Source organism: Bubalus bubalis, chromosome 18 (genome assembly GCF_019923935.1).
Source record: "Bubalus bubalis isolate 160015118507 breed Murrah chromosome 18, NDDB_SH_1, whole genome shotgun sequence".
Classification (NCBI taxonomy): Eukaryota; Metazoa; Chordata; class Mammalia; order Artiodactyla; family Bovidae; genus Bubalus; species Bubalus bubalis.
In genome coordinates, this window is record NC_059174.1 from 4,671,952 (window position 1) to 4,683,400 (window position 11,449).

General features: G+C 44.7%; 1 non-coding gene across 1 annotated transcript; it reads right to left on the reverse strand.

Moving 5' to 3' along the window:
- Positions 1-7,106: 7,106 nt before the first annotated feature.
- On the reverse strand, positions 7,107-7,178 carry TRNAV-CAC. Its single transcript has one exon. It is a non-coding gene; the product is annotated as a tRNA-Val (tRNA).
- Between the last annotated feature and the right edge of the window lie 4,271 nt (positions 7,179-11,449).

An 11,449-nucleotide genomic window follows, 5' to 3' on the forward strand; every position in this document is an offset into this window, starting at 1 on the left:
CTGCAGAACCACTGAACAAATCAACCTCAAGGAGCGATGTGGATGGACCTAGAGTCGGTCATACAGAGTGAAGCATGTCAGAAAAACAAATACTGTTTATTAATGTATATATGTAGAATCTAGAAAAATGGTACAGATGAATCTATTTCCAGGCCAGGTTTAGAGACACAGACTTAGAGAAGGGACATGGGTGGTGGACGGGGAGGGTGGGATGAATTGGGAGGGTGGGACGGGGAGGATTCACATATATACACTACCATGTGTACAACTGAAGCTCCGGTACTTGGGCCACCTCGTGCGAAGAACTGACTTATTGGAAAGGACCCTGATGCTGGGAAAGACTGAAGGCAGGAGGAGAAGGGGACGACAGAGGATGAGATGGTTGGATGGCATCACCGACTCAATGGACATGAGTTTGAGTATGCCCTGGGAGTTGGTGATGGACAGGGAGGCCTGGCGTGCCACAGTTCATGGGGTCGCAGAGTCGGACACAGCTGAGCGACTGAACAGAGCCAAGCTGATGTGTAAAATAGATAGCTAGCGGGATGCCGCTGTACAGCTTAGGGCGCTGTACAGCTTAGGGCGTTCAGTTTGGTGCTCTGTGATGACCTAGAAGGGTGCAATGGGGTAGTGGCGGGGGGAAAGTCCAACGGGGAGGGGATATCTATGTCCATAGAGCTGACTCACTTCGTGTATGGCAGAATTAACACAATACTGTAAAGCAATTATCCCCCAATTAAAAAGTCGTCAGGGGGCAAACCTCTACCTCGAAAGCAAGAGGAGGTGCATCTTGACTTCTGCATCCTGCCATTCTTATGATGATAACCATCTTCCTGAGTTATTGATACAGACAGAGAAAAGCAACAGAAACTCAGTGCTCCAGCCCCTAATTCTTTAGAGGGGACTCCACTTGGCCCTGTTTGGCTCACCTGGCAGGTTTCCAGGAACCTGGGGACATGTTCAAGGGCAAGGCTCAGAGCTGGGGCCACAGTTCCACGTGTCTCCCAAAGGCCCCCGAGTCAGGTGGGTCTGGGTGGGAGCATTCCTGAAGAAAGTGGGCTGGACGGACATCCCCAAACACTTACTGTCTCCAGTCCCTAAAATCTGTGCATTCTGCCATCCAGGCATCTCAACTCTTTTCTTTGCATCCCTGTGGCCTTGGTAAGCAGGTGGTTAAGTCTGAGTGGGGAGTCAGGATGCCTAGATTTGAATCCCAGCTAAGGCATCCATCCATTCAGTGACCTTTAGCAAGTTACTCATCCTCTACAGGTCTCCTCCTCTCTAATGTGGGAGAGAGAAACTCTTTACTTTAGGTCTGTTGATGGGATTAAGAGTTAGTACATGTGACCTTCTTATTTAAAGCACACCCAAATGCTTAGAATAATGCCTAGGAAATAGTAACAGTGTTACTGTTAGCTGGTAATTATGGTATTATTATAGCTAGGACATTATAATGGTAATAATAAGCATTGCTATTTCTCTAGTTCTGAATATCATTTTTCCTACACCAGAAGTTCATGAATTTTCTTGGTTCACAGTGAGTACCCTTGGCATCTCAGTCATTTTTTTCACAGTATATCTAGGCCAAAGGAAAACACCTAATAATTTGGTTTGTTATGTTACTATATGTGAACGATTTAACAAGTGTTTATGTCCTCCTAACTTGGTAGCCATTTGAAAATATACTAAGTACTAGAAAAATACTATTTTCATTTCAATCCTAAAGAACAGTTGCTTAACTGTGTCCACCAGTTGGGCACCCGAGTAAACGGCAGACTCCAATACAGTCACGTGATGGGAATGAACACATAGAGGGAGGAGGGACTCAGAGAAGCCGTCCCTGAGGACGCGGTGGCTGAGCCGGGCTGACGGATAAGGAGATGCTACCCAGGTGAATGAGATGATGGTGCTGATGATGGGGACTATCATTTATTGAGCACCTGTTATAAACCTTGAGTTTGAGCAAACTCTGGGAGATAGTGAAAGACAGAGAAGCCTGGCGTGCTGCAGTCCACGGGGTCACAAAGAGTCAGTACCATGGAGTGACTGAACAACAATTATAAACCTGGCCCTTCATTTTGATTATTTCATTTAACCCTCTACCGAATCTCTGCAGTGAGTAGTAGTATTATTCCCAGAAAATTTGAGAATCAGAGAAGTTAAATATTAGCCCATGGTCACAGAGCCAACATCCAAATACACATGTATGAATTTCACAGCTCATATTCTACTATACTCACTCACTCAACATAAGGCTCACTTCCTAGGGACAGAGGCAAGAATAGAAGGGTTATGTTAACCTTCCCCTTGAATCACTACATGGGAAAGGGAAAGCAAAGCTGAAAACATTGAGAGAGAGCCGAGTTTATTTTCCCCTTTGTCATGTCCTCCAGTTTATTCAGCTGCTGCAGCACACATTGAAATGAGTCATTAGCTATGATGATTTTAATTAAAGTGGAGCATACCAATTAATAAATGAGAGTGCTGGCATCCTTGCTCGTATGACAACTCCTTTCACGGTACCAGCTTTCCGGGTAAAGAACTGAGATGGCTCAACATTCCTCCACCCTTCAGATGATATGATTAAATGTAATTCAAGTCTTTTTCTTGTTTCCAGCTGGTTTCCTATCTGAGACTAGCACGGAGTTTTGATACAACTGCTGGAGTGATCAGCCCCTAGGGTCCCACCTGGGGTCTGTGTATAGACTCCATTCAGAAATCTTTGTTTCTGGTGCACCGTGCAGGATGTGGAAATTCCCCAACCAGGGACCTGGGGTCGGACCCAGGCCCCCTGCAGTGGGAGTGAGGAGTCTTAACCACTGGACCGCCATGGAAGTCCTCCATTCAGAAATCTTGATTGCCCCCTCATCACCACTTGGACAGCTCTGTCTGCCGTTCCATGGTTGCACACCCCTCAGACTTAAGGCTCAAGTCCTCTATGCCCACTCCTCCAACCAGCCCTATTATGTAGCACAGACACTGCTTCATCACACCCCTTTGCATACCTCTCTCTCTCTCTCTGTCTCTCTCTCGCTCTCTCTCTCTCTATAGGCTTCCCAGGTGACACAATGGTAAAGAATTGTCTGCCAATACAGGAGACACAAGAGATGTGGATTCTATCGCTAGATCAGGAGGATCCTCTGGAGAAGGAAATGGCAACCACTCTAGCATTCTTGCCTGGAAAATTCCATGGACAGAGGAGCCTAGAGGGCTACAGTCCAAGGGGCCATAAAGAGTTGGACACGACTGAGCAACTGAGCACACATATATATAACAGATCCACAGGCCATGCAACCCCTCAGTCTGACTTCCCCTGGCCTCTGGTGAATGGACCAGGGATCCATGGTCAACCCAAAGGTAGCATCTAATTTGATAGCCAAGAATCCATGACTTTGTAGAAGAAAACGGCAACTCACTGTAGTATTCTTGCCTGGGAAATCCCATGGACAGAGGAGCCTGGCGGACTACAGTCCATGCCGTTGCAAAGAATTGGCTATGACTAAGAATGCATGAAACCTGTGACTCATGTGGTCTATTTAAACAGATGACCTAGATAGGAATTAAAAAGCAGAGACATCACTTTGCCAACAAAGTCATGTACAGATGTAAGAGTTGGACCAAAAAGAAGGCTGAGCACAAAGAATTGATGCTTTTAAATCGTGGTACTGGAGAAGACTCTTGAGAGTCCCTTGCATATCAAGGAGATCAAACCAGTCAATCCTGAAGGAAATCAACCCTGAATATTCACTGGAAGGACCGATGCTGAAGCTGAAAGCTCCAATACTTTGGCCACCTGATGCAAAGAGCCAACCAATTGGAAAAGACCCTGATGCTGAGAAAGATTGAGGGCAGGAGGAGAAGGGGATGACAGAGGATGAGATGGTTGGATGGCATCACTGACTCAATGGACATGAGTTTGAGCAAACTCCAGGAGATAGTGGAGGACAGAGGAGCCTGGTGTGCTGCAGTCCTTGGGGTCACAAAGAGTTGGACAGGACTTAACAACTGAACAATAACAACTTAAGTAGCTGAGCTAAGTGCATTACATTTTCCAAAGAATTTGAACCATGACAGAGGATGATAGACGTTCAGGAACTATTTTGGCCCACATGCATGCTGAGGAGTAAGCCCAAGAAGTTAGAGTTTAAAGGTTAGATGGCCAGAACTTTTTTTTAAAATAGTTTCTGAGTTTTAAAAATGAATTAATTTATTTTAATTGGAGGCTAATCACAATATTGATGGCTTTTGCCATACATTGACATGAATCAGCCACAGGTGCACGTGTCCCCCATCCTGAACCCCCCTCCCACCTCCCTCCACATCCCATCCCTCAGGTTGTCCCAGAGCACTGGCTTTGAGTGCCCTGTTTCATGCATCTAACTTGGACTGGTCATCTATTTCCATATGGTAATATACATGTTTCAGTGCTATTCTCTCAAATCATCCCACCCTTGCATTCTCCCACAGAGTCCAAAAGTCTGTTCTTTATATCTGTGTCTCTTTTGCTGTTTTGCATATAGGGTCATCATTACCATCTTTCTAAATTCCATATATATACATTAATATACTATATTGGTGTTTTCCTTTCTGACTTACTTCACTCTGTATAATAGGCTCCAATTTCATCCGCCTCATTAGAACTGATTCAAATGTGTTCTTTTTAATGGCTGAGTAATACTCCATTGTGCACATGTACCACAGCTTTCTTATTCATTCATCTGCCAATGGACATCTAGGTTGCTTCCATGTCTAACTATTGTGAACAGTGCCACGATGAACATTGGGGTACACGTGTCTCTTTCAATTCTGGTTTCCTTGGTGTGTACGCCCAGCAGTGGGATTGCTAGGTTGTATGGCAGTTTTTGGAGAAGGCAATGGCACCCCATTCCAGTACTCTTTCTTGGAAAATCCCATGGACGGAGGAGCCTGTTAGGCTGCAATCCATAGGGTCACTAAGAGTCAGACACGACTGAGCGACTTCCCTTTCACTTTTCACTTCTGAAGTGACTTAGCATAGCATGGCAGTTTTATTCCCAGTTCTCCATAGTGGCTGTATTAGTTTGCATTCCCACCAACAGTGTAAGAGGTTTCCCTTTTCTCTGCACCCTCTCCAGCATTTATTGTTTGTAGACTTTTGGATAGCAGCCATTCTGACCGGGGAGAAGGCAATGGCACCCCACTCCAGTACTTTTGCCTAGAAAATCCCATGGATGGAGGAGCCTGGTAGGCTGCAGTCCATGGGGTCACTAGAGTCAGACACGACTGAGCGACTTCACTTTCACTTTTCACTTTCATGCATTGGAGAAGGAAATGGCAACCCACTCCAGTGTTCTTGCCTGGAGAATCCCAGGGACGGGGGAGCCTGGTGGGCTGCCATCTATGGGGCCGCACAGAGTTGGACACAACTGAAGTGACTTAGCAGCATTCTGACCAGTGTGAGATGGTACCTCATTGTGGTTTTGATTTTCATTTCTCTGATAATAATGATGTTGAGCATCTTTTCATGTGTTTGTTAGAGATGACCAGTACGTGGTGGACATGTCTTTGATGTAGGCAGTAGTTTTCATGTCAGAGATTCCACTAGGAACGACTGGAAGAAGAAATATTTCCTGAAGCAACTTAAAGATCCTTTTAAAGGTCTCATACTCAAGTCCATAAATTTTCATTGTATAGATATTCCCTTGACTGTGGTTTTCCTCATTTTTCATTTTATATCTTTGAGCTTTTATCCCTTATTTCATCATGACTGTCAATGGTACCCCTGTTTCCACTTCTTCTCTTTTTGACTTGTTTTGCACAGGAAACTTGAAGTTTCTCTTCTGATTGTTCTGTTCTACCTTCTTAATTCATTTGCATTTCTTTTTTAGTTTATTAACAAATTCTGCTCTGGGCTCATTTCATCTCCTTCTACCAGCCTAGGTTTTTCTTCTAAATCTGCTACATCCCATAGAGCTCATAAAAGCATTATGGGAAATCACCTACATTTTTTTTTCTGACTATAAATCCATATGGCTTAACATCAGACCAGGTGCTAAACTGAAGATTTGCTAGAACTCCTAACCTGTTGTGAACAAATACTGATTTTAGCCCTCTGTATTGAATTGAATGCATGCATGCTCAGTTGCTAAGTCATGTCCGATTGTTTGTGGCCCCATGGACTATAGCCCACCAAATCCTCTCCTGGATTTTCCAGGCAAGAATACTGGAGTGGGCTGCCATTTCCTACTCCAGGGGATCTTTATGACCCAGGGATCAAACCCATATCTATTGCATTGTCAGGCATGTTCTTTTACCACTGAGCCACTTGGGAAGACCCAAGAAGACACCCAAGTCCTACCCACCAGTACCTGGGAAGTGACTTTAACTGGAAATAGAGTCTTGGCAGATGTAATTAAGTTAAGGATCTTAAAAGGAGACCATCCTGAACTTAGGATGGACTCTAAGTGCAATGACTTCTGTCCTTATAAATGAAAGGAGAGGAAGGTTGAAGATGGAGCCTGAGATGGAGTGATGCTACCACATGCCAAGGGACACCAGCAGCCAGGAGAAGTTGGAGAGACCAGAAAGGGTCTCCTTTCCTAGAGACTTCAGGGGAAGCATGGCCCTGACTGTACCTTGATTTTGAACTTCTGGCCTCCAGAGCTGTGACAGAAGGTATTTCTGTTGTTTAAAGCCACCAAGTTCATGGTCATTCATTATACCAGCCCTAGAAAGCTAAAACCTGCAGCTTCTATAACCACCTCCTAGTTTAGGGCTAGCTCTCCACTCTGTCTCAGGAGTAAGGTGGAAACAGTCCCCTGTTGACTGCTCTGGATTGGCACCCAACCCAAACTCAGTTAATCAGATTTGTCCCCTCAGTAATTCCCTTGAGATTAGGACCAGTCAGAGTCTGTGTGCCTGTTCCCTGGAGAGCACCATTCTGTGTTCTCATGAACTAGCTCAGTTGCTAGACTGGAGATGCCATGAAGGCAGGGGATGTAGCTTGTCGGCCTTCCCAGGGCCTGGCATGCAACATTTATCTCAGCAGCTCAACCCAGAAATCTAAGTTGCCTCTTTTTTTTTTTTTTTTGCTGTTCGGGGTCTTAGTTGCAGCATGTGGGCTCTAGCTCCCTGACCAGGGATTGAACCTGGGCCCTTGCATTGTGAGTGCAGAGTTCCAGCCACTGGACCACCAGGGAAGTCCCCTAAGTTGCCTTTGACTCTCACCCTTACCCCCTCCAACAGACACAGTCTGGGTCCCACCCATATATCCCTCGGGTCCTACCACTGTCGCGAGCTCCAGACCACTTCTAAGAGCCAACTCTTACATCTCTGTTCCTGACAACTTTTTCTAAGCTCACAGCAGGTGGCCAGGAAGTGCCAGAAAATAAGGGCCGTCATCAGTTCAGTTCAGTTCAGTTCAGTTGCTCAGTCGTGTCCAACTCTTTGCAACCCCATGAATCGCAGCACTCCAGGCCTCCCTGTCCATCACCAACTCCCGGAGTTCACTCAAACACACGTCCATCGAGTCAGTGATGCCATCCAGCCATCTCATCCTCTGTCGTCCCCTTCTCCTCCTGCCCCCAATCCCTCCCAGCATCAGGGTCTTTTCCAATGAGTCAACTCTTCGCATGAGGTGGCCAAAGTACTGGAGTTTCAGGTTTAGCATCATTCCTTCCAAAGAAATCCCAGGGCTGATCTCCTTTAGAATGCAGTGGTTGGATCTCCTTGCAGTCCAAGGGACTCTCAAGAGTCTTCTCCAACACCACAGTTCAAAAGCACCAATTCTTCGGCGCTCAGCTTTCTTCACAGTCCAACTCTCACATCCATACATGACCACAGGTAAAACCATAGCCTTGACTAGACGGACCTTTGTTGGCAAAGTAATGTCTCTGCTTTTTAATATGCTGTCTATGTTGGTCATAACTTTTTTTCCAGGGAGCAAGTCTTTTAATTTCATGGCTGCAATCACCATCTGAAGTGATTTTGGAGCCACAAAAAATAAAGTCTGACACTGTTTCCATTGTTTCCCCATCTATTTCCCATGAAGTGATGGGTTAGGGTTAGGCCTTCAACCAATGACTGGTAGAATTTGGTGTATCAATAGCCCAGCTTTGGACTTCCCTGGTAGTCCAATGGTTAAGAATTTGCCTGCCTATGCAGGGGACGTGGGTTCGATCTCTGGTCCAGGAAGACCCCACGTGCCACGGAACAACAAAGCCTAATAGCCACTACTATGAAGCCTGAGCTCTGGAGCCGGTGCTTGGCAACAATAGAAGCCACCGCAGTGAGAAGCCCTCACACCGCAACTAGAGAGAAGGCCCGGCTCAGCACAACTAGAGAAAAGGCCATGTGCAGCAAGGAAGACTCCGTGCAGCTAATAAACAAATACATAGTTTTTTTAAAAAGAGACCTAGAAGAGCTATTAAAAAAAAACAAAAAACCAGTTTCTTCACCTCTTGAGCCAGATAATCCTGAAGCATGATTCTTCCCTGGATCTCAGAATGAACCAAGCCCTACTCCAGTCACTGACTACAATGACTGGCTTCTGCGTGTGCTCAGTTGCTAAGTCGTGTCCGACTCTTTTGACCCCATGGACTGTAGCCCGCCAGGCTCTTCTGTCCATGAGATTTTCTAGGCAAAAATACCGGAGTGGGTTGCCACGCCCTCCTCCAAGGGATCTTCCCGACCCAGGGATCAAACCCCCATCTCCTGCATCTTCTGCATCACAGGCAGAGTCTACCTGCTGAGCCTCTAGGGAAGCCCACAGTAACTGGCTTAATACCTCACTTTTTAGTGGTTGCCTTCCTTCCCTTGTCTCTCTTCCCCACCCCCATACCAGTGTGCCTTGTATATTCCATTAAGTTGAGTCTTTGTCTCAGAGTTTATTTCTAAGTAAACCCAAACTAAGATCCTCATATATCCAAACTTCTGCTGAACTCTATTGAATTTACCTTCAGAATATTTGTCGAATCTGGTTCTTCCTATCTCTACTGACATTAGCTTAGTTTCAGCCATCACAGCCTTGTGCAAAATATCCATGCGGTAATTACCATCACTCTGCCCATTGTCCTCTACAGCCCGTTGTTTATTCAACCTTGAAGTATGATCATGTTTTCCTTGAGATATCCTGATGGCTTTTCGTTGCTTTTATGAGGAAGAGGAATGGAGCTTGTAAGCTCTGTGTTCTGGTTCCTGTCTGCCTCTCCAGCTGTCTGTTTCATGTGGCGCCTGCCTACTCACCTGCTCACCTGCTCCTAACACACTGGCCTTGCTTCAGCTCATGGACCCCACCGGACTCTTGCACATGCTGACCCTTCTATCTGGCATGATTTCCCATTTGCCTTTGCCTATTATTAACTCCTACTGGTTGTTCAGATCTCAGCTTCTTAGGGAAGCTCCTCTCTGTCCCCTTCCACTGGTTCTGTGTTCTCTTGGTACCATATACCTCTCCTATAACTCCTATCACAGTTACAATATTATAATGCTTTGTCTGATTCTATGACTGATGCTTCTCTCCTCTTCTAGACTCTGAGCTCCATAATGACGAATCATGTCTCAGTTGTGGTCCATCATTGTACGCCAAGCACTTCCTGCAATTCTTAGCCAAAAAAAAAAAAAAAAAAAAAAGAGAGAGAGAGAGATGCTCCATAGATATGTATTCAATGAAAGAATAAAACTGTATAAATATAAAGGCAGTTATTTCTAATCAAATAGCCAATTCAGTAGGCCAAAGAAAAAAATCAGTCTCTTCCCAACAGTCAATCTGATAAAAGTTAATGTAAGGTGGTCTAATATCATTGTGAATCATCTCCTGTTTACTGGATAAAGTATATTAAGTGCCCTACCAAAAGTCAACATGAGTGAATAGCTCGTATCTTTAACCAGGTTTTGCCTTGTCGTCATTTCCATACCTAGCTGTCTTGATGTACTTTCCTAAGAGCTACCAGAACATAAGAATTCAATCTCCTCTTCCTTCTATTCCCAATGCTTGGATATATGTGGGGCTCATCTCCTTCAGATCTAGGTAAACTTGACTGGAGTCCCCGTGGTAATTTAAGTGCAAAGCTTAGTGGTCTCCTACGATTTGTTCAAACCCTTAGAGGCTCACATTTCTCCAATCATCTCTGGTTCAGTTTCCAGCTTCTATGAACCTTCTTTCTGCATCCTGTGCCTTGACGTTCTTCCAAATCTCCTTTACTGTAGTGTCAACCCACGTCCAGGACGACCACCACTCCTTGTTTTCCCCAGTATTGCCTTTTACATAAATCTCTGAGTGACTTTAGTTGGAGATATAGGGGTATCAGCCAGGTAAATGTAAATTGCAGAACTTATATTTGAGTATTATGTTTTCTTGTTCTTAAAAGGTCCTGTCCATTTATGTCAAACTGGGTTCCAGGTTGATGTATTTCTCAATACTTTTGCGTAGCCTTGGTCTTCTCTGTTTGCTCACACCACCAGCAAGATACTTATTTCTTTTGCAGGAAGGCTGAAGCTACCTATTTGATTCTTTGTATCTCATGCCCACTGGGACTCATCTTGCATATTCAATAGGCCGAGCAGTGAATTTTCCCAAATAAAGAATTTATCTATACATGGTACATTAACTCCAGTAACACCTTTTTCTCACTCTACTGGATCTTTCTTTCTTTTTTCAATGAAGTGACAGAGTGAAGTAAGGACAGCCAAGGTTCATGGGCACTGTGGGTTTAAAGAACCTATTTGTGCAAAACCCATTTGATGTGTAAATGCATTGATTATGTAAGGAGATAGATGAGCCCAAGAAATGGTGATGGGAGTGAACGATAAAATCAGGACTTGGAGTAAGAAGCTGCATTTGAGGCTTGGGCAGAGGGAAGGTAGGAATGAAAATAAAGATGGGTGAGCAAGGCTGGGTTGCAAAGGCTGTAGGTGAGAGTTGGACATGAGGAATTTATATTAAAGGAGTAGTCAGGATGACTTTTAGAAGACAGGTGGTGAGAACAGCCTTGAAACAGAGATCCCAGTGGGTCACCAGCCAGGGGAAGTGGGCATTGACCCTGTCACTGCCCATTCATATTCTGTGTGACCTTGGACACATAAATCAATGTTTCTGAACCTCAGTTTCTTAGGTGTAAAGCATATTTGCTCTAGCTGGTCTGTAAACAATGTCTACTTCTGAAATCTTGAACTCTGGACCCTCTCCAACTCTATTTGAACCCATACAGGTAATTAACCAGTTTTGCTGAATGTTTTACAAAGGAAAAATGTGACTGAGGAAAAGAAAAGAATCGCTTTTTGTCTACTGTTTGAAGTTAGCAGCGTGCAGAGAGTTCATTATGTGAAAATACCATTTGGGGAGATTAATTAAAAAATTCTGACATTCAGAGCAGGGATTTGGGGCAGGAATGTACAAGTCTAGAGCTCTGGGTAGAATTAGGCATCTAAATATTGCACCTTATTATGTATATGGTCAAGCATTAGGAGGGGG